The 19,505-nt window shown below is 41.0% G+C and overlaps 1 protein-coding gene across 3 annotated transcripts in view; it reads left to right on the forward strand.

Moving 5' to 3' along the window:
• The window catches only part of THRAP3 (thyroid hormone receptor associated protein 3), a 78,316-nt gene that overhangs the window by 21,371 nt on the left and 37,440 nt on the right, over nt 1–19,505 (forward strand). For 2 of the 3 annotated variants that reach the window (XM_045476731.1, XM_045476730.1), the window contains exon 2: nt 6,443–6,548. The exons of the other annotated variant lie outside the window; for it this stretch is intronic. The gene's annotated coding sequence lies outside the window, so the exon portion shown is untranslated. The remainder of the gene's footprint in view (nt 1–6,442; nt 6,549–19,505) is intronic. 3 annotated transcript variants of the gene reach the window in all.

A 19,505-nucleotide genomic window follows, 5' to 3' on the forward strand; every position in this document is an offset into this window, starting at 1 on the left:
TATTAGAAATCAAGGTCTGGGGGGCACCTGGGTGGTTCAGTCAGCTGGGCGTCTGACTCTTGATTTCGACTCAGGTCGTGATCTCATGGTTTGTGGAATTGAGTCCCACATCAGGCTTTGCGTTGATGGTGTGGAGCCTGCTTGGAATTCTCTCTTTCCTCTCTCCCTCTCTCTTTCTCTCCTCCCCCTGCTGGTGCTCTCTCTCTCTTTAAATAAATGTTAAAAAAAGTCAAGGTCTGGGTGCTAGGTGTATTCATTGCTACTGGGATGTTATTGCTCATAGGTCTTTTCAGCTGACAAAGAAAGGAAAGGTATGTATGTATATGTAATAGGAAATGTGTGTATAATACATTTTGTATACATAGAGAAGTATCTAAATATTTCTGATGTTTCTGTGCGTATTCATTTGTATCTGTCTAAACAGGAGTTTATATTGGTATCTCCACTTCTAATAATTTTAGTTTTAAAGATGTTATTTTTTTTAATGTTTTTTTCTTTTTTTTAATGTTTATTTATTTTTGAGACAGAAAGAGCGTGAGTGGGGGAGGGGCAGAGAGAGAGGGAGACACAGAATCCGAAACAGGCTCCAGGCTCTGAGCTGTCAGCACAGAGCCCGATGCGGGGCTCGAACCCACAAACCGTGAGATCATGACCTGAGCTGAAGTCAGACGCTTAACTGACTGAGCCACCCAGGCGCCCTTAAAGATTTTATTTTTAAGTAATCTCTACACCCAACCTGGGGCTCAAACTCAACAACCCCAAGATCAAGAGTTGTGTGTGGTACTAACTGAGCCAGCCAGGCGCCCCTTGATAGCTCCACTTCTAAGCCAGTACCTTTGGATCATTCTAGCATTTCCCTCCTTTCTTGTCTGTGACGTCCGATTCCCAACAGTGAGAAATTTGGTTCTCGCCATTTGCCATCCATTTATTTATTATAATTCCACTATACATGTGTAATTGTTTAAGAATCGTTACCCCATACCCCCATGGGAAACAACTTTAACAACTAGAATACAGTGGTTATGTGCAGTTCCTTTTGCTGTTAGTTTTCCCTGTTCTACTCCTTTCATAGTTACTTAGGTCAGCTCCTTTTCCCTCCACTTGCTTTATTTTTTAATTGACTACTAATGTTGCTCCCATTGTCCTCAACCCTTACAGTCAAAAGGCTAATAGTCTTAAATGAGTTCATTTTCTTTTTTTTTTTTTTTTATTTTTTTTGATTTATATCCAAATTAGTTAGCATATAGTGCAACAATGATTTCAGGAGTAGATTCCTTAATGCCCCTTACCCATTTAGCCCATCCCTCCTCCCACACCCCCTCCAGTAACCCTCTGTTTGTTCTCCATATTTATGAGTCTTATGCTTTGTCCCCCTCCCTGTTTTTATATATTTTTGTTTCTCTTCCCTTATGTTCATCTGTTTTGTCTCTTAAAGTCCTCATATGAGTGAAGTCATAGGATATTTGTCTTTCTCTGACTAATTTCACATAGCATAATACCCTCTAGTTCCGTCCATGTAGTTGCAAATGGCAAGATTTCATTCTTTTTGATTGCCGAGTAATGCTCCATTGTGTGTATATATACTCTCCACATCTTCTTTATCCATTCATCCATCGATGGACATTTGGGCTCTTTCCATACTTTGGCTATTGTTGACAGTGTTGCTGTAAACATTGAGGTGCATGTGTCCCTTCGAAACAGCACACCTGTATCCCTTGCATAAATACCTAGTAGTGCAATTGCTGGGTCGTAGGGTAGTTCTATTTTTAATTTTTTGAGGAACCTCCATACTGTTTTCCAGAGTGGCTGCGCCAGTTTGCATTCTCAATGAGTTCATTTTCTGTGAACACATTTCTTTGGCTGCTGCCGCAAACATGATTTGATCAACCCACTAAATAAATGGCTTTCCTTGTTAAGCTGACAAATGAACCACTCAGAAACTTACTTTGGTTGTAGCTTCATTTTTATTTTTTGTTTTTGTGAAGGTTTTCTGTTGTGATGAGATACTCTGTTTAAATTTTTTTTTTTTTATGTTTGTTTTTGAGAGAGGGAGAGAGAGAAACATGAGTTGGGGAGGGGCACAGAGCGACAGACATAGAATCCGAAGTGAGCTTCAGGCTCTGAGTTGTCAGCACAGAGCCCAACACGAGGCTTGGGCCCATGAGCCGCAAGATCATGACCTGAGCTGAAGCTGAATGCTTAACTGAGCCACCCAGGTGCCGCAAATTTTCTAATCTTCCTAGCAAAATTCTGTGAAATGGGATTATTGTGATGAGTTCTTAGTTTGGTAATGTTGATGGATATTGTTTTCTTGGTACAGCCATGGTGCTTTTTCATAATAGACAGTGTTTTGCCATATAAGTTGTTAAAATAACCCACACTTCACACTTGCCCTTAAATGGGTAACATTCAAAGTCCACTTTTGTCATCGTTTTTTTTTTAATGTTTGTTTTGGGGAGAGAGAGCGCATGTGTGTGCACGCACACACGTACGTGTGGGAGGGGTAGGGGCAGAGAGAGAGAGGGAGACAGAGGTTCTGAAGCAGGCTCTGCACTAACAGCGCAGAGCCCGATGTGGGGCTTGAACTCATGAACCATGAGATCATGACCTGAGCTGAAGTCGGATGCTTAACCAACTGAGCCACCCAGGTGCCCTGGCCTCTTGTTTCAACATCTGGATATACACTGGTAATTTAAAAATAATAATAAAATGTGATATGACAGAATGCATGGTACTTTTGAACTACTCTTGGGCCATAACCACTTCATTGAAATTTGTAGTAGTGCGAAGTGGTAAGACCACTATGTGCAGTCTCTCTTGCAACTACTCAACTCTGCTGTTGTGTGAAAGCAGCTATCTGTAAACGAAGGAATGTGGCTCTGTTCCAATAAAACTATTCATAGATGCTTAAGTTACAATTTCATAGAATTTTCACACATCCTGAAATACTCTTGATTTTTTTCAACCATTAAAAAATGTAGAAATCATTCTTAGCTCGTGGGTGGTAAAAAAAAAAAAAAAAAAGTTGGGCTAGATTTGGTCTGAGTGCATCATTTGCTGACCCCTTAATGTAGAAGCCTCTGCATACATGACCCATTTGGAAGTATCTCTCTTTCCAGAGCCATATGTAGTAATGTCACCAGCCTTGGATTCATTCTCCATTCTGATTGATGCCATGGAAGGAACTTAAAGCAGACATTGCACAGTTTTCTGTGCTAAAACACTAAAGGTTTATTTGTCAGCTATCATAATCTCCTCAATCCCTACTATTTTTTTCAAGGGGAAGTAGCTAATGTTAAATATTGTTCTTTGGTGGATACTTTGGGTAAACTCGAATAGAAGACACTGTGCTCTTTTGTTCACTTTTATTGGCATCCTCATGCTGTTTTAGTCTTTATTTATTTAAAAAAAAATTTTTTTTTTCAACGTTTATTTATTTTTGGGACAGAGAGAGACAGAGCATGAACGGGGGAGGGGCAGAGAGAGAGGGAGACACAGAATCAGAAACAGGCTCCAGGCTCTGAGCCATCAGCCCAGAGCCCGACGCGGGGCTCGAACTCCCGGACCGCGAGATCGTGACCTGGCTGAAGTCGGACGCTTAACCGACTGTGCCACCCAGGCGCCCCTGTTTTAGTCTTTAAGGTAGTACACATGCAAGTAATACTTGGTGGTTTAAAAGAGACTAGCTCTGAACTCCGGTTCATAGGAGCATGCAAGGTCATCCTTGTGTTTTCTTTATGTTCTTAATCTCAGTAAAAGATTACTGTGGGTGCCTGAGGTGAGATAAGAAAAAAAAAATTAAGTCTTCAACCATAGCGGGGTACAAATTCTACGGTCCTAAGAATATTAAGTGTTTATCCTTTGGTCGGGTTTAGGAACTGTGTTGTAACTCAAGGTCTGGTAATATCTGGAACACGGGAGTCTTCCGAGATACCCTCTAGTCTAAGCCACTCCTGTCCTTTACCTGGATTATTATAGGCAATATCTCCCAATTTCTTCTGACCTTGCTACACTCAGCAGCCAAAATGATCCTTTTAAAACATAATTCTCAGCATGTTAACTCTTCCACTGAAAACACTCCAGTGGCTGCCCACATTATCCAGAAGAAAACCAAAGTCCTTAAAATGGCTTGCAAGGCCCTACCTGTTCACCCATGTCTCTGTGCCCCCAACTTCCTCCTAGAATGTAAGCTCCAGAAATGAAGAGATTTTTAGACTGTTGAAACACCATTGCCTAGGAAAGTGCCTGGCAATGTGGTAGGTACTTAATAAGTTTTTGTTTGGTAAGTGGAAAATTAGAAGGGAAATTGTGTAGAAGGGGAAAAGCTATATTGTTGGCAGTGTCAGAGTGTCCCAGCTAATAGTCTACTGGTATTTGACCAAGGGAGGTTTAGAGACAAGCTGCAAAGTATGACTATGTCCAGATGACACAGGACGAGTTGGGGAGGGCACATAAAAACTGGTGGCAGGGGTGACTCAGGGCTTCATGTGTCTCCTCACTGTCACAGAATAACTAAGGGCTAGGTCCTTAGATTTGCTTCTCCACCCATTGCAACAGTGGAAGATTGAAGACTTGCTGGGGTGATAAAATTCTTTCCAGTGTCCCAAGAGGAGGTTGATTAATAGGAAAGAAACACGATGGGGTAGTAAAATGGAAGGAAGGGGAAGTGTGTGTGTGTGTGTGTGTGTGTGAGAGAGAGAGAGAGAGAGAGAGCGAGCGAGCGAGCGAGCGTGAGCGAACTATTTGGTTAGAATCATAAGGATGGGTATATTGGATCAGTCTGTTTCTTTAATTCAGTGCATTACAGATTAAGCGGTTCTCAATCCTGGAGCAGTCATTGGGATTTCCCTGCAGCTGACTGATATGAGCATCTGTGCCTTTGCAGTTAAAAACAAGGAAATTTTGGTTGATGTAACCTAGGAATACGTTCTAAGAATAAGCCGCAAGAATATATGGAAAAATATTTTGCAAGAAAGTTTTTTAAAGTGCTGTGTTTTTACCATTTATCAACTAAGATGTAATCGCTGTCATTATTTTGGTAAAGTGTCTGATGGAATACTAATTTTGTCTTAATAAAATTGTCTTATCCTGTTTTAAGAGTAGGTTTTTATGGCCACTTCCTAATGTTAATTACGCGTTTACTTTTGGCATCGGTCAAGATTTTATTGCTTGGGTTTTCAGTTTACTAAGCAAATACATATCATTGTTAGGTATATAGAGTTTGCAGCCCTTTGAGGAAAGTTGACATTGGTGGATACAATGAGAAGAATCTAAGTGGAGACACACCTAGGGTAACAGCAAGAGGCAGTACCTAACTCAGCCTGAGTGCACCAGGGGCAGCTTGCTGGGGGAGGAGACCCCTGTAGGAATGAGTAGGAGTTTGGTTGGTGGGAGGGGAGGAGGCATTCTAGGCTGAGGGTTCCACATGTACCAAGAGACCATAGCTTAAGGAAATACATTCCTTTCTTTCCTGGCTAATTGGGCAAGGATTCTGCTATGTGCAAACCACAGATTTCAGAGAAAGTTAAGGTGGGTGTCCTTAATTGAGTGAATGCTGAACAAGTGAAAAAAGAGATTGTTAAGACTGCATCTTTAGATTATTTGAATTTTGAGTGCTTCCTACTGTATAGCAATGTGAACAAATGATAAAGCTTTAATAATGTAGGAGTAAGGACATTACATACTTGCTGATCTTGGAACTTTGTTTTCCTATTTGTTTTGGATAACACTACATAGCTTTGATATATGGCCCTGTTAGTAATGTTTAGATAGGGGAATATTTAAACCACTGGATCAGAAGGGTTCTCTTGTGCTTTGAGGGATGAGGATGGGGAGTTGTTTTAACTTGAAATGTATCTGTTAAATTCACTTTGGCATACCTCAGTTAAATTTTTTTGTTTCAAGTAATCTAAATCTTCTGAAGTAATTCTCCAGGTTAAATTATGGAGTTTGCCAGTCAGTCTTTCATAATGCAAATTGTAGCACCTGAAACACTGCCAGTGAGAGTATCAGGATACAAGAGGAAGGTTTTAGCTTTCCATTCTGCAGCCTTACTCCAGGGGTTGGATGCATGAAAACGTGTGTGAGACAGAAGACCCCTGGGCCAGCATTCTTTGAGAAAGAAACCTGTGTCCACTGGGAGCGAAGTTGAGGGTTGAAGTAGAGGTTTTGTTGGGCGCCTGGGTGGCTCAGTTGGGTAAGCGTCTGTTCAGCTCAAGTCAGGATCTTACAGTCCGTGAGTTCGAGCCCCGTGTCAGGCTCTGTGCCCCCCTGCTCATGCTCTGTCTTTCTCTGTCTCAAAAATAAATTTAAAAAATTTTAAAAAGTTAAAAAAAAAAGTAGAGGTTTTGTTTAGAGATTTCTAGCATCTGTATTTCAGGATACAATCTGCAAGGTTTGTTTGGGTAAGTGTCTTATCACTGCTTGTTTCTTCTCGTTCCAGAATAGTATCCTGACTTTGTAAATTGGAGAAGCCAGTGACACTGCCAGTGTTCTTTTCAGGTAGTGTCTTTGGGATCCGGTGCAAGTCGAATCATTGTTTAAATAAGGTAAATGCATGGTGGTAAAAGGAACTAATAATTACTTCATTGGCTTATAAAACCAGTCTTGTGTTAAGAGGTAAGGAATCGAGAAGATTCCTTACTGGAAGTCCTGGGTTCTTGTTAAGCAGTGCTTATTTTTCAGCTTAATAAACTGAAACAAGATGATAAAGTAGTTCTGCTCTCCTCTCTGATTCTATTCTAAGTTGTAGAATTGGCACTTACCTTTTTTATTTTAACTAACTTTTGAGTCCTTTAATAACGCATGTTTATTCATTAGGAAATACTGAAAAAAATCATCCATAAACTTGACGTATGTATAATCATTGTTAATATTTTGGTGAATAGTCTCCTTCCATGCATGTGTTATTTGGATGTGTGTGTGTTTAACAAAACTGGGGCTGGACTTTTTTTGTCTCACCTGGTTCTTGTTAACAAGAGCAAGTCTTTCCCTGTTTGCATTTTTAAGTGACTCATGGCATTTCATCATCATGGATGTGCCATATAATTTAAAATTACCTAACTAGTTCCTTTTTGGTAGACATTTAGGCTTTTCTCGCATTTTTCTCTGTCTTGGATAACTGTGTAATAGACATGAATAAATTCATGAATGCATTTGATTTCCTTAACTTTAGAAAGCATTTTATATGTTGTACTTTTTTCTTTTTATTAACGTACAGAAACCCTTTCTAGTCCCTAAGGCAATCACTTCCAACTCTACCATTTCTTTTGATATTGCCTTTAAGTAATAAGCTTATTTTGCTACTTACTGATTTTCTAGTTTTTGGTATTATGTGTTACCTCCCCACCTTGGATAGTAGTGGTTTGTAGTACAATCCTAATTGGCTGGTATTCACTGTTTACAGTATTATGGTTGTGTATAACTTATTCACAGCCAAGTCATGTTACATGCTATGGTTAATTTTCCTGTTCTGCATAACTTTTCATTTTCTTAAAAAAAATTTTTTTAAATTTTATTCATTTTTGAGAGGGAGAGATAGAGTGCAAGTGGGGGAGGGGCAGAGAGAGAGGGAGACACAGAATTGGGAGCAGGCTCCAGGCTCTGAGCTGCCAGAACTCATGAACCATGAGATTGTGACCTGAGCTGAAGTCAGGCACTTAACTGACGGAGCCACCCAGGCGCCCCTTGCATGACTTTTTATTTTCTCTGTTGCTAATAAAGATCTTTTTTTTTGGTCTGTTTCGCTTAATTTCTATTTTTCCTCAGTTATTCCTCTTTAAACTCTACCCAGAAGTGTAAATCTTCCTTGATACTTTAAATGTTTTAGCTATATGACAAATTTTATCTTCCTGGAGATACCTTCTAATCTGCTCCATTCTGGATATTCTCAAGGTAGCTGCCCAGCCGTCATACTTGCTGTCTCAGCATCATCATCCTCATGATTTTTCCTGTGTCTCTTGTGCTAGATCCCATTATCTTTTCTCACATCCTTTCCTTCTTGATCGAATCTCTTGTTTTGGAGAAGTGCCATTCTCCGTTGGCTTTCTGAGAAAAGGGTACACAAGAGGTGAATTGTTTAGACATACATGTCTAAAAATGCCTTTATTCTGCCTTAATATTGATTATTAGTTTGGCTGGGTTTAGAGTTCTAGTTGGGACATAATATTCCTTCAGGTTTTTTTTTTTTTTTTTTTAATTTTTTTTTTTTTTTTCAACGTTTATTTATTTTTGGGACAGAGAGAGACAGAGCATGAACGGGGGAGGGGCAGAGAGAGAGGGAGACACAGAATCAGAAACAGGCTCCAGGCTCTGAGCCATCAGCCCAGAGCCCGACGCGGGGCTCGAACTCACGGACCGCGAGATCGTGACCTGGCTGAAGTCGGACGCTTAACCGACTGCGCCACCCAGGCACCCCCCTTCAGGTTTTTAAGATCCTGTTCTGTTGCCTGTTGGCTTTCACTGTTGATGAGATGTAAGTTACCTTTGACCCCTGAAACTTCAGAACTTCGCTTTCTGAAATCTTATGACGATGTTCTTGGTGTGGCTGTTTTCATCTAATGTGCTGGTCTCTTAATGGACTGAAACTTAAAAGTCCCCCAGTTCCAGGAAATTTTCATTCATGTTGTTGACTTTTCTCCCCTTTATTTTTGCTACTGTTTTGTGGAATTATTATTAATTGGATGTTGTATCTTTTGGATTGATCCTGTAAATTATCTTTTTTTCTGCTATTTCCATCTCTTTATTTTCTGGGTTGCATTTTCTAACCTTTGTTGTTTTTATCATTTATGTTCGTGTATATATATATATATATTTTTTTTTTTTCCCCCCACATTCATCAGCTTTTTTCTTGTTGAGAGAGAGAGTGCACAAGCGGGGGAGGGGGCAGTGAGGGAGGGAGAGAGGGAATGAGAGAAAGAGAGGGAGAATGAAAATCTTAAGCAGGCTCCATGCTCAGCACGTGGCCCCACATGGGGCTCCATTCCATGACCCTGGGATCCTGACCTGAGCTGAAATCAAGAGTCAGACACTCAATAGACTGAGCCACCCACCCAGATGCCCCTTATCAACTGTTTAAAAAAGTAATCTCTGTCCAGCATGGGGCTTGAACTCACGACCTCAAGATCAAGAGTTGCTGTACTGACAGAGCCCACCAAACACCCCCATATTCATCAATATCTTTATTTACTCAGTTCTTCATATAACTCTAAACAACTGCAGTCCCTACAAAAATATAGTTATGCCCTTCATACATATGCAGAAGCTTGTGTCTTCAAGACAAGCTGCAAATCATTTTTTTTTTGTTTGTTTTGTTTTTAAATTTTGAGAGGGTTGAGGAGGGGCAGAGAGAGAGAATCTGGAGAAGCAGGGCTTGATCTCACAAACCGTGAGATCAAGACCTGAACCAAATCCAGACTCAGACACTTAACCAGACTGAGTCCCCCAGGCAGTAGTTAGTTCTTAAATTGTCCCATGTGAGTCAGAAATTCCAGCTGCAGTAAACTACAAACCTTCCTTCCCACCTCTTATGAAGGCTTTTCAATTTACTGACATCATGGATGATGATATTTATTTTATAGTGGTAAGAACATTTAAGATGAGATCTATCCTCTTAACAAATTTTTAAGCGTACGGTACATTATTGCTGACTGTAGATACAGTGTTGTACAACAGATTTCTAAAGCTTATTTATCTTACGTAACTGAAACTTGATGTGCTTGATTAGTACCTGCCTATTTCCCTCTCCCCACAGCGCTCTGACAACAGCCATTCCACTCTGAATCAGTGAGTTTGTCTGTTTTAGATAACTCATATAAATGGAATCAGGCAGTATTTGTCTTTTTGCGACTGGCTTATTTTACTTAGCGTACGTCCTCAAGGTTGGTGCATGTTGGCACACGTTGCAGAATTCTTTTTTTTTAAGGCTGAATAGTATTCCATTGTATGTATATACCATGTTTTCTTTATCCATTCATCTGTTGTTGATGGACATTTAGATTCTTTCCCATCTAGGCTATTGTGAATAGAGCTTCAGTGAATGGGAGTGCTGACATCTCTTTGAGGTCTAGATTTTGCTGCTTCTGGATAAATACCCAGAAGTGGGATTGCTGAACATGTGTTCTTACATGTTTAGTTTTCAAGAGCTCCCTTTTGTTCTCTGCAGCAGAGAAGTGAAATAGTTCAGTATTTAAGATTGTGGATCATTTCCTCGTGTAAAATGTGGGTAATAATAGTGTGTACCTCATAGCAGTGTTGTAAGCTCAGTGAATTAATGTATGTGAAGCATTTAGAGAAGTGCCTGGTTATTTATTTATTTTTTTTTTTATTACTATATTCCTGTCCGCTTATGATGGATAGAATATCTTTTATCTCTGAGAAAATTAATAAATAGGCTTACATAGGCTTATCGAATAGACACTAATATTTTCTTTTTTTTCAATTAAAAAAAATGTTTTTTTTAATGTTTATTTATTTTTGAGAGAGACAGAATGCGAGTGGGTTGGGGCAGAGAGAGAGGGAGGCACAGAATCTGAAGCACGTTCCAGGCTCTGAGCTGTCAGCACAGAGCCCGATGTGGGGCTCGAACTCACAGACTGTGAGATCATGACCTGAGCTGAAGTTGGACACTTAACGGACTGAGCCACCCAGGTGCCCCTTAAAAATTTTTTTTTAATGTTTATATTTATTTTTGAGACAGAGCAAGACAGACCATTGAGCGGGGGAGGGGCAGAGAGAGAGGGAGACACAGAATCTGAAGCAGGCTCCAGGCTCCGAGCTGTCAGCACAGAGCCCGATGCGGGGCTCGAACTCTCAACCATGAGATCATGAGCTGAGCCGAAGTAAGACGCTCATCCGATTGAGCCACCCAGGCGCCACTGACACTAATATTTTCTAATGGCTTTTTTACCTGTCTTTAATATATCAGGAGTTTTATTATTGTTTATGTTAAGAAGAAGGAATCTAACTTTTTGTGCCAAATTGTTATAAGTTGTCCTGACTACTGATTTATCCTTTTTATCTAGTGATTTGAAAAGCCACCTTTGTAAAGGGTGTCTGACAGGGTATATTTCTAAAATTTTTTTTTTTTTTTAACATTTATTTGTGAGAGACAGAGTATGAGCAGGGGAGGGGGAGAGAGAGAGGGAGATACAGAAAGCAAGGCAGTCTCCAGGCTCTGAGCTGTTTTGTTAGCACAGAACCCGACGCAGGGCTTGAACCCACGAACCGCGAGACCTGAGCTGAAGTCGGACACTTAACCAACTGAGTTACCCAGGTGTCCCTGACAGGGAGGGTATATTTCTAAACTTTTTTTTTTTTTTTTTAAGTTTTTTGTTTGTTTGTTTATTTATTTTGAGGGAGAGCGCGCGCACACACATACAAGCAGAGGAGGGGCAGAGAGGAGGAGAGACACAAACCCAAGCAGGCTCTGCACCATCAGTGTGGAGCCCAATGTGGGGCTTGAACTCACGAACTGTGAGATCATGACCTGAGCCGAGATCAAGAGTTAGATGCTTAACTGACTGCGCCAGCCAGGCACCCTGAAACTTTGTATTTTGTTCCATTTATTTCTCTAATCTTGCACTGATACTCAGTGTTTTTATTAGTGTAGCCTTATTTCATCTTTTAGTTAGTGGTACAAGCCCTTCTTTCTTCTCCACCCTCAGCAAACAAAGTATAATTATTTCCATATTTCATATTTTTATCCATACAGAAATATGGCAGTTCTTCAAGAGACTTAAGTATTGATAATTAGAAAATAAAGACTAGAAGGGAATGTACATAGGAAGCCAGTTGCACAGTGTTTCAAATAAGCATACTGGATTTTAACCTTCTTTGTCTTTGAAGGCTGCTTTGGAATTTTTTGATTCATTCAGTCAGTATCCCCTTGAGTCCTTATTACTGTGCCTGCTTTCTGTGCTGGGGATACCAGCAGTGAGCAATGGAAGGCAGACAGGACTTGTGTTCTTGGGGGGCTTACTTTCTAGTTTGGGGAGGCAGATAAGATAATTTCAGATTTTCCTAAGTATCAGGAATGAAATAAATAGGACAGCCAGATAAATTGGGGGTGGGGGAGCAGTGAGGTTTCATTTAGATAATATACTAAAGGAAGGCCTTTTCAAGTAGCTGAGATCAGCAGGATGGGAAAGAAGCCAGCCATGCTGGGGACTGCAGAAGAGTTCATTTGAAGACAATGGCAAGTGGAAAGGTGCTGGGACTGTAAATGCCTGCCTTGTTCAAGGAACAGAAAGAAGGCCATTGTGCATGGGAGAGAGTGGTTTGAGATGGTGTTGGACAAGTAGGCAAGGGCCACATCACTTAGTATTTTGAAACTATGGCAAGCCTGATCTTTCATACCTAAATGATGAATTCAGTTTTGTTCCTTTATTAAAAAACTAAATACAAGATGTTCAAGGAAATAAATAGACCTATTTCTATAGGTAGTTTATATGCTGTTCCTAAAGGAAATCCCAGAGAGAGGAGCTGTATTGATCACATAATATGCGAACCAAGTTCTGGTTGGGAGTTTGGATCTAACTGGGGTTGGGGTAGTTGTGTTGTCTTTAAATTTAGATAGCTTCGAATGGTGCCTTAATTCATTTAAAATTTTTTTTTTTTTCAACGTTTATTTATTTTTGGGACAGAGAGAGACAGAGCATGAACGGGGGAGGGGCAGAGAGAGAGGGAGACACAGAATCGGAAACAGGCTCCAGGCTCTGAGCCATCAGCCCAGAGCCCGACGCGGGGCTCGAACTCCCAGACCGCGAGACCGTGACCCGGCTGAAGTCGGGCGCCTAACCGACTGCGCCACCCAGGCGCCCCGGTGCCTTAATTCATTTTAATGGAAGCAGTGGGTTGGGTTCTTCTTGGTTCCTTTTGTAGACTCAGGTGACTGATAAAATCCAAAATGAAATCATTTTTGGTTTCTTACGTAGAGTTTTATGTGTATTTAAGACAGTTCTCTCTCCCTCTCTTTTTTTAAGTTTATTTATTTTGAGAGAGACAGTACAACTAGGCGAGAGGCAGCAAGGGAGGAGAGAGAGATATCCCAAGCAGGCTCCTCACTGCCAGCACAGAGCCCGATGTGGGTCTCAAACCCACAAAGCCATGAGATCATGACCTGAGCTGAAACCAAGAGTTGGACACTTAACTGACTGAGCCACCCAGACACCCCAAGACATTTCTTTTTTCCGCAACTTACCTGGTGAAGGGCAGATGTAAATGGAAAGTTATCAGGTGGTTCTATCAACAGGAAGATCTTACTGGATAGAGACTGTAAACTGCAGAAATAAATATGAATTTAAAAGTGACTTAAAATAGGGGTGCCTGGGTGGTTCAGTCAGTAGAGCATGCGTGTAACTCTTGACCTTGGTATTGTTAGTTTGAGCCCCACATTGGGCATAGAGTTTACTTAAAAATAAAAGTGAAAATAATATTCGATCAGGTTTAAAACTTGAGCATTTGAAAATAGGTGATCTTTTGTTGTCCTTTAGGACGGCACTGTTGAAGAGGAAGTCCAGTATGGGCCATATGTAATTTTGGATTTTCTCGCAGCCATGAAAACAAACAACAAAAAAAGCAAGCAAATGAAATTAATGGTATATTTTACGTAATATACCCAACACATTCTCATTTCAATATGCAATGTAAAAAATAGCTAGTGAGGTAGTTATATTTTGATTTTTTGTACTAAGTCTTTGAAATACTATATTCTATACCTGTGGCTCATGTCAGTCCGGATCAGGGACATTTCAAGGGCATAGTAGCCATAGATGCATTGGACAGTGCAGTCCTGAGGGCTCATATGTCTGAAGGAACAGAAAAATTAATATGATTTACTTATTGAATGACATACTCCCATCTTCCAAATACAGTTTAAAGCAATGAAAGATTAACATGAAATGAAATAAACTTGAACACATGTATTTTTTTCCCTCTAAACCACTGTGTGATAAACTTGTTTGGAGAAGATGATTTGATCCTAAAAAGACCAGTGTTTATAAAAGATACCAAACGGCTTCTCCTAAGAGAGTTATAAACGAGCTTGATATAGAACTTGTAAACAGTGGCTGTGCATCAGGGGTGGGATGATAACTTGATGAAGGGAGACCACAGTCCTTCCACTCCTTGGAATCTGCAGTGCCCATATGCCAGTGGTTCTGAATCCCTTTCCAGGTTTCCTCTATAAGAATCTTCCGTGGGTAGCTCATGGTTTGTGGGTTCGAGTCTGCATTGAGCTCTGTGCTGAGGGCATGGAGCCTGCTTGGGATTCTGTCTCCCCCTCTCACTGCCCCTCCCTGCTTGCTCTCTCTCTAAAAAGTAAATAACCATAAAAAAAAAACTTTAGATTTGATAAATGGACTTCTCTTAAAGCTCTAGAGGTGATTGCAGTATGCACTATTGGTTAAGCCCAAGCTATTAATAGTAATAACTTCATTTTCTTTTAAATGTTTACTTTTGAGAGAGAGAGAGTGTGCGTGCATGCAGGGAAGGGGCAGAGAGACAGAGGGAGAGAGAGAATCCCAGGCAGGCTTCACGCTAGTGCAGAGCCTGAAGTGGGGCTCGATCTCACAACTGTGAGGTCACGACCTGAGCCAAAATCAAGAGTCAGATGCTTAACTGACTGAGCCACCCAGGTGCCCCATAATAATTTCATTTTAAAAAATAATTCAGTGTCGGGCACCTGGGTGACTGAGTTGGTTCAACACCCAATTCTTGATTTCGGCTCAGGTCATGATCTCACACTTCCTGAGATTGAGCCCTGTGTTGGGCTCTGTGCTGGTGGTGCAGAGTCTGCTTGGGATTCTCTCCTCTCTCTGCCCCTCCTCCTGCTCATGGGCTCGCTCGCGCGCGCTCTCTCTCTCTCTCTCTCTCAAAATAAATAAGCGTTAAAAAAAAACACAGTTAAGTGTCATGATTGGCTGTTTAATTCAGCTTTTAAAAAGGTTTACCATAATGAGAACTAGAAGGAGGCCATAGGTCATTAGTTAACAGGCTATAGTGCCTTTATTAAGTTAGAAAAGCTGAGATTTCCTCTAAAAAATGAGAAGATATTCCCCAGTGGTAACATATACTCATTTAAAAGTGGAACTAAAATTGCCGTTACCCTCCCCTAGGGATATAGGAGAACAGCCTCTGGGGTGAATTGAAGATTATTTAAGCTACTGACTATGCATATACTGTCCATTCTGTTTTTCTAATGATGAAAGATTAATTGCATAGAAGATCCTGATTAGTAGACACCCATTGGACTTAAGCAAATTCTCAAGAGAAAATACCACAAGTTGCCTACACTGGGGGATATTGTGGTGAACAAGTTCCAAATGAATGGCCCCTCAGCTTGCTGTTGATTTTCTCTGCTAACATCTAGCAGCAAAGGGATTTTTCTCCAAAGGTCATGACCTTAGAATATGACCTTTTCTTTCTTCTTTATACCTCTCAGTGCAATACATGCTGATTTAGCTAGAAAAGGTATAAAGCACTTTATTGTTCTGTGTAGGAAGATATCTGATTACTTACTACTAATAACAAGAAAATAGAATTCAGTGGTGAAATCTGTTTGCTGTCAGAGAAAGTTCCTCAGTATCTCCCTCTCACCACTCTGGGGTTGTAGCTGAACAGAGCTTGTGGTGTGAACTTATCTGCTATGTGCCAGGCAGTTTATGTGCACTTACTTAGTTCCCATGGTGGTTTTGTGAGTGGTAGGTCATTTTTGGAAGATTGGGGAAATATCTTACCCAGCTAATGAATAGAGCAGCCAGGACTGGAGCCTAGTTCTTTTTTGGTGCCAAAGCCACAGAACCTGGTCCTGTATTAGAAAGTGGCTCTCAGGGGTGCTGTCCATTTGAGACAGGGCATTTGAGATTGATAATTTACTTCAGATTCTCTCCCTTACATCCACCTTTATGTGCATCTTGAAGCAAGCTTAGATTGTGGAAAACACTGAACGAAACCTAGATTCTAGTGCTAGCTTGGTTGCTTGCTGTGTGTTGGGGTTCCCTTGCCATTGAACAGGAATTTCCCAGTCATCTTCTACTTTGGTCTTCATAACCATGAGAGAGGGATACCAGATCCCCCTGCTTTTTTTTGTTTGTTTAAAAAAGTTTTTGTTTGAAGATAGGTTTAGACCATTGCGTGGATGGTACAAAATCCTTGTATGAGTTTGCTCAGGCTGCTGAGAGAAAGTACAAACTAGGCGACTTCCTAGAGCAGTTTATTGCCCTGCAGATCTGGAGGCTCGAAGGTAAAACATCAGGGTGTTGGCAGGGTTGCTTCCTTGGCATGGAGATTGCTCTCTTTTTCCTGTGTTTCTTCACATTGTCTTTCCTCTGCATATCCCTGTGTCCAGATTTCCTCTTTTTATAAGGACACCAGTCCTATACCTCAATGGAGGTCCTGTCTCCAAATGAGGTCCCATTCTGAGGTACTTGGGGTTAGGACTTCAACATATAAATTTTGGGGGTGAGGGTAAACAATTCAACCCATAATAGTTCCTATATTCCCCTTACCCAGTTCCCCCCTTATTTTTTTTATTTTTTTAATTTTCTTTTCAGTGTTTATTTTTATTTAAAAAAAAATTTTTTTTAAAGTTTTATTTATTTTTGAGACGGGGAGACAGAGCATGAACAGGGGAGGGTCAGAGAGAGGGAGACACAGAATCTGAAACAGGCTCCAGGCTCTGAGCCGTCAGCACAGAGCCCGACGCGGGGCTTGAACTCACGGACTGTGAGATCGTGACCTGAGCCGAAGTCGGCCACTTAACCCACTGAGCCACCCAGGCGCCCCTCAGTGTTTATTTTTGAGAGAGAGTGTGTATGCATGCATGCGCACAAGCAAGCGGGGGAGGGGCAGAGAGCAAGGGAGACAGAATCCGAAGCAGGCTCCAGGCTCCGAGCTGTTAGCACAGAGCCCGACGTGGGGTTCAAACTCATGAACTGTGAGATTGTGACCCAAGCTGAAGTCGGGGCGCTCAACCGACTGAGCCACCTAGGCACCCCCCAATTTCCCCTCATTAACACCTTACACCAGTATGGTACATTTAGCACAATTAATGAACCAATAATGATACATTATTATGAATTAAAGTGTTACCCCTGTTTTTAACAACTGAGAAAACTTCAGTTCAAAGAGAAGATGTGACTGGCAAAAGATAGCACAGCTAGTGACATTGTTTCTGACTTTACACTGGTGCCTGCAAAAGAAAACTCCCAAAGTCACATTGTGAATCTGAAGAGATAGTGAAAAATACTTTCTTAAAAAATGTTTACTGGGGCGCCTGGGTGGCGCAGTCGGTTAAGCGTCCGACTTCAGCCAGGTCACGATCTCGCGGTCCGTGAGTTCGAGCCCCGCGTCGGGCTCTGTGCTGGCAACTCAGAGCCTGGAGCCTGCTTCCGATTCTGTGTCTCCCTCTCTCTGACCCTCCCCCGTTCATGCTCTATCTCTCTCTGTCCCAAAAATAAATAAACGTTGAAAAAAAAAAAAAAAATTTAAAAAAAAAAATGTTTACTTATTTTTGAGAGAGAGACACTCTAAGCATGAGCTGGGGAGGGGCGGAGAGAGAGAGGAGGACAGAGGATCCAAGGTGGGTTCTGCACTGACAGAGAACCTGATGAGGCTCAAACTCATGACCTGTGAGATCATGAGCTGAGCTGAAGTCGGACACTTAACCTACTAAGCCACCCAGGCACCCCTACTTTTTTTTAAAGCTGCTGTAGTTTTTATTTAATTTACTACTATTTTTTATTTTAGAGGGAGAGAGAGCGTGAGCAAGGGAGAGGGGCAAAGGATGAGGGAGAAAGAGAATCCCGAGTAGGTTCCATGCTCCGCGCAGAGCCCAATGCAGCGCTTGATCCCACGACCCTGGGATCATCACCTGAGCTGAAATCAAGAGTTGGATGCTTAACCTACTGACACCCAGGTGCCCCCCAAAATACTTTTCTATGCATAATTACAGCACGACAGGGAACTTCTCTCTCTTGCTTGCTGCATCTTGCATAATGTATAACAGAAGAATTAGCATTCAATAAATTCTCATAGAGTGAACAGAATGCTCCTGGTTCTTGCTGGACAGTGGTATTTTTGGGGAATATACACATACCAATCTTAACCAAAGTAACTGTAGGCATACCTACCTTTTACTGTACTTCACTTTATTGCACTTGGTAGACACTTTGTGTTTTGTTTTCTTTTTGTTTTTACAAATTGAATGCTTGTGGCAATTCTGCATCAAGCTAGTCTGTTGGCACGTGTCTCCAACAGTTCTTGCTCACTTCATGTCTGTGTCTCATTTTGGTGATTCTTGCAGTATTCCAGATGTTTTTTATTATATTTGTTATGGTGATCTATGATTAGGGATTACAACTTATGGAAATTCAGATGATGGTTAGCATTTTTTAGCAGTAAAGTATTTTTTAATTACGGTGTGTACATTTTTTTAGACACAATGCTATTGCACATTTAATAGACTACAGTATAGTGTAGACCTAAATTTTAAAGCAAAACACTTGACTCACTTTATTACTGTGGTCTGGAACCAAACCTGCAGTATCTCCCGTTGTATGCCTGTGTATAGAGATTGTGAATCTTGCTTTAATGAGAAAGCAAGACTAAGTTTTAAATTATGAAATAATGGTGTATTTACCTTTCTGTTAAGCATCTCTTAATGCAGTGTCCTATTTTGTTTGTAAAGCCCAACCTGATACTTATCCTGAAGCCTTAGAAGTTGTATGTCTAGTATTATCCACGTTTCACAAAAGAATAAACTGAAATCTATAGAGATTATTACTTTCTTTTTTTTTTTTTTTTTCAACGTTTATTTATTTTTGGGACAGAGAGAGACAGAGCATGAATGGGGGAGGGGCAGAGAGAGAGGGAGACACAGAATCAGAAACAGGCTCCAGGCTCTGAGCCATCAGCCCAGAGCCCGACGCAGGGCTCGAACTCACGGACTGTGAGATCGTGACCTGGCTGAAGTCGGACGCTTAACCAACTGCACCACCCAGGCGCCCCGAGATTATTACTTTCTTAAAGTTCTCCAGAACGCCTCTCTTATCCATGTCACTTCCTTTTGCTATGACATTATTAGATAAACCTTACGCTGTACTTACCACACAGGATGCTGGCAAATAAAGTTATCACTTACACACTTGTTATTCCTTCAGAATACCTTTAAGAGGCATACTTATGCTTTATAAGCATATATGCTTATATAAGCATATATATGTGTGTATATATATATGCCTTATATATACTTAAAACTAATTGGTGTGTAAAATTTCTTATAGGCGTTTTATTTTACTAGCTTTTTTTCAAGCTGGTGACTTGGGACCTAAGTTCATTGTTTGTGTGCATTTTTCAGAATTTTCAGGCACTGATTATGTTGCCTTCTGTGAATGAATATCCCACTAGTTAAGACTTTCATATGTTTTTGGGGCGCCTGGGTGGCGCAGTCGGTTAAGCGTCCGACTTCAGCCAGGTCACGATCTCGCGGTCCGTGAGTTCGAGCCCCG

The sequence above is a fragment of the Leopardus geoffroyi genome, chromosome C1 (genome assembly GCF_018350155.1).
Source record: "Leopardus geoffroyi isolate Oge1 chromosome C1, O.geoffroyi_Oge1_pat1.0, whole genome shotgun sequence".
NCBI classification, from domain to species: Eukaryota; Metazoa; Chordata; class Mammalia; order Carnivora; family Felidae; genus Leopardus; species Leopardus geoffroyi.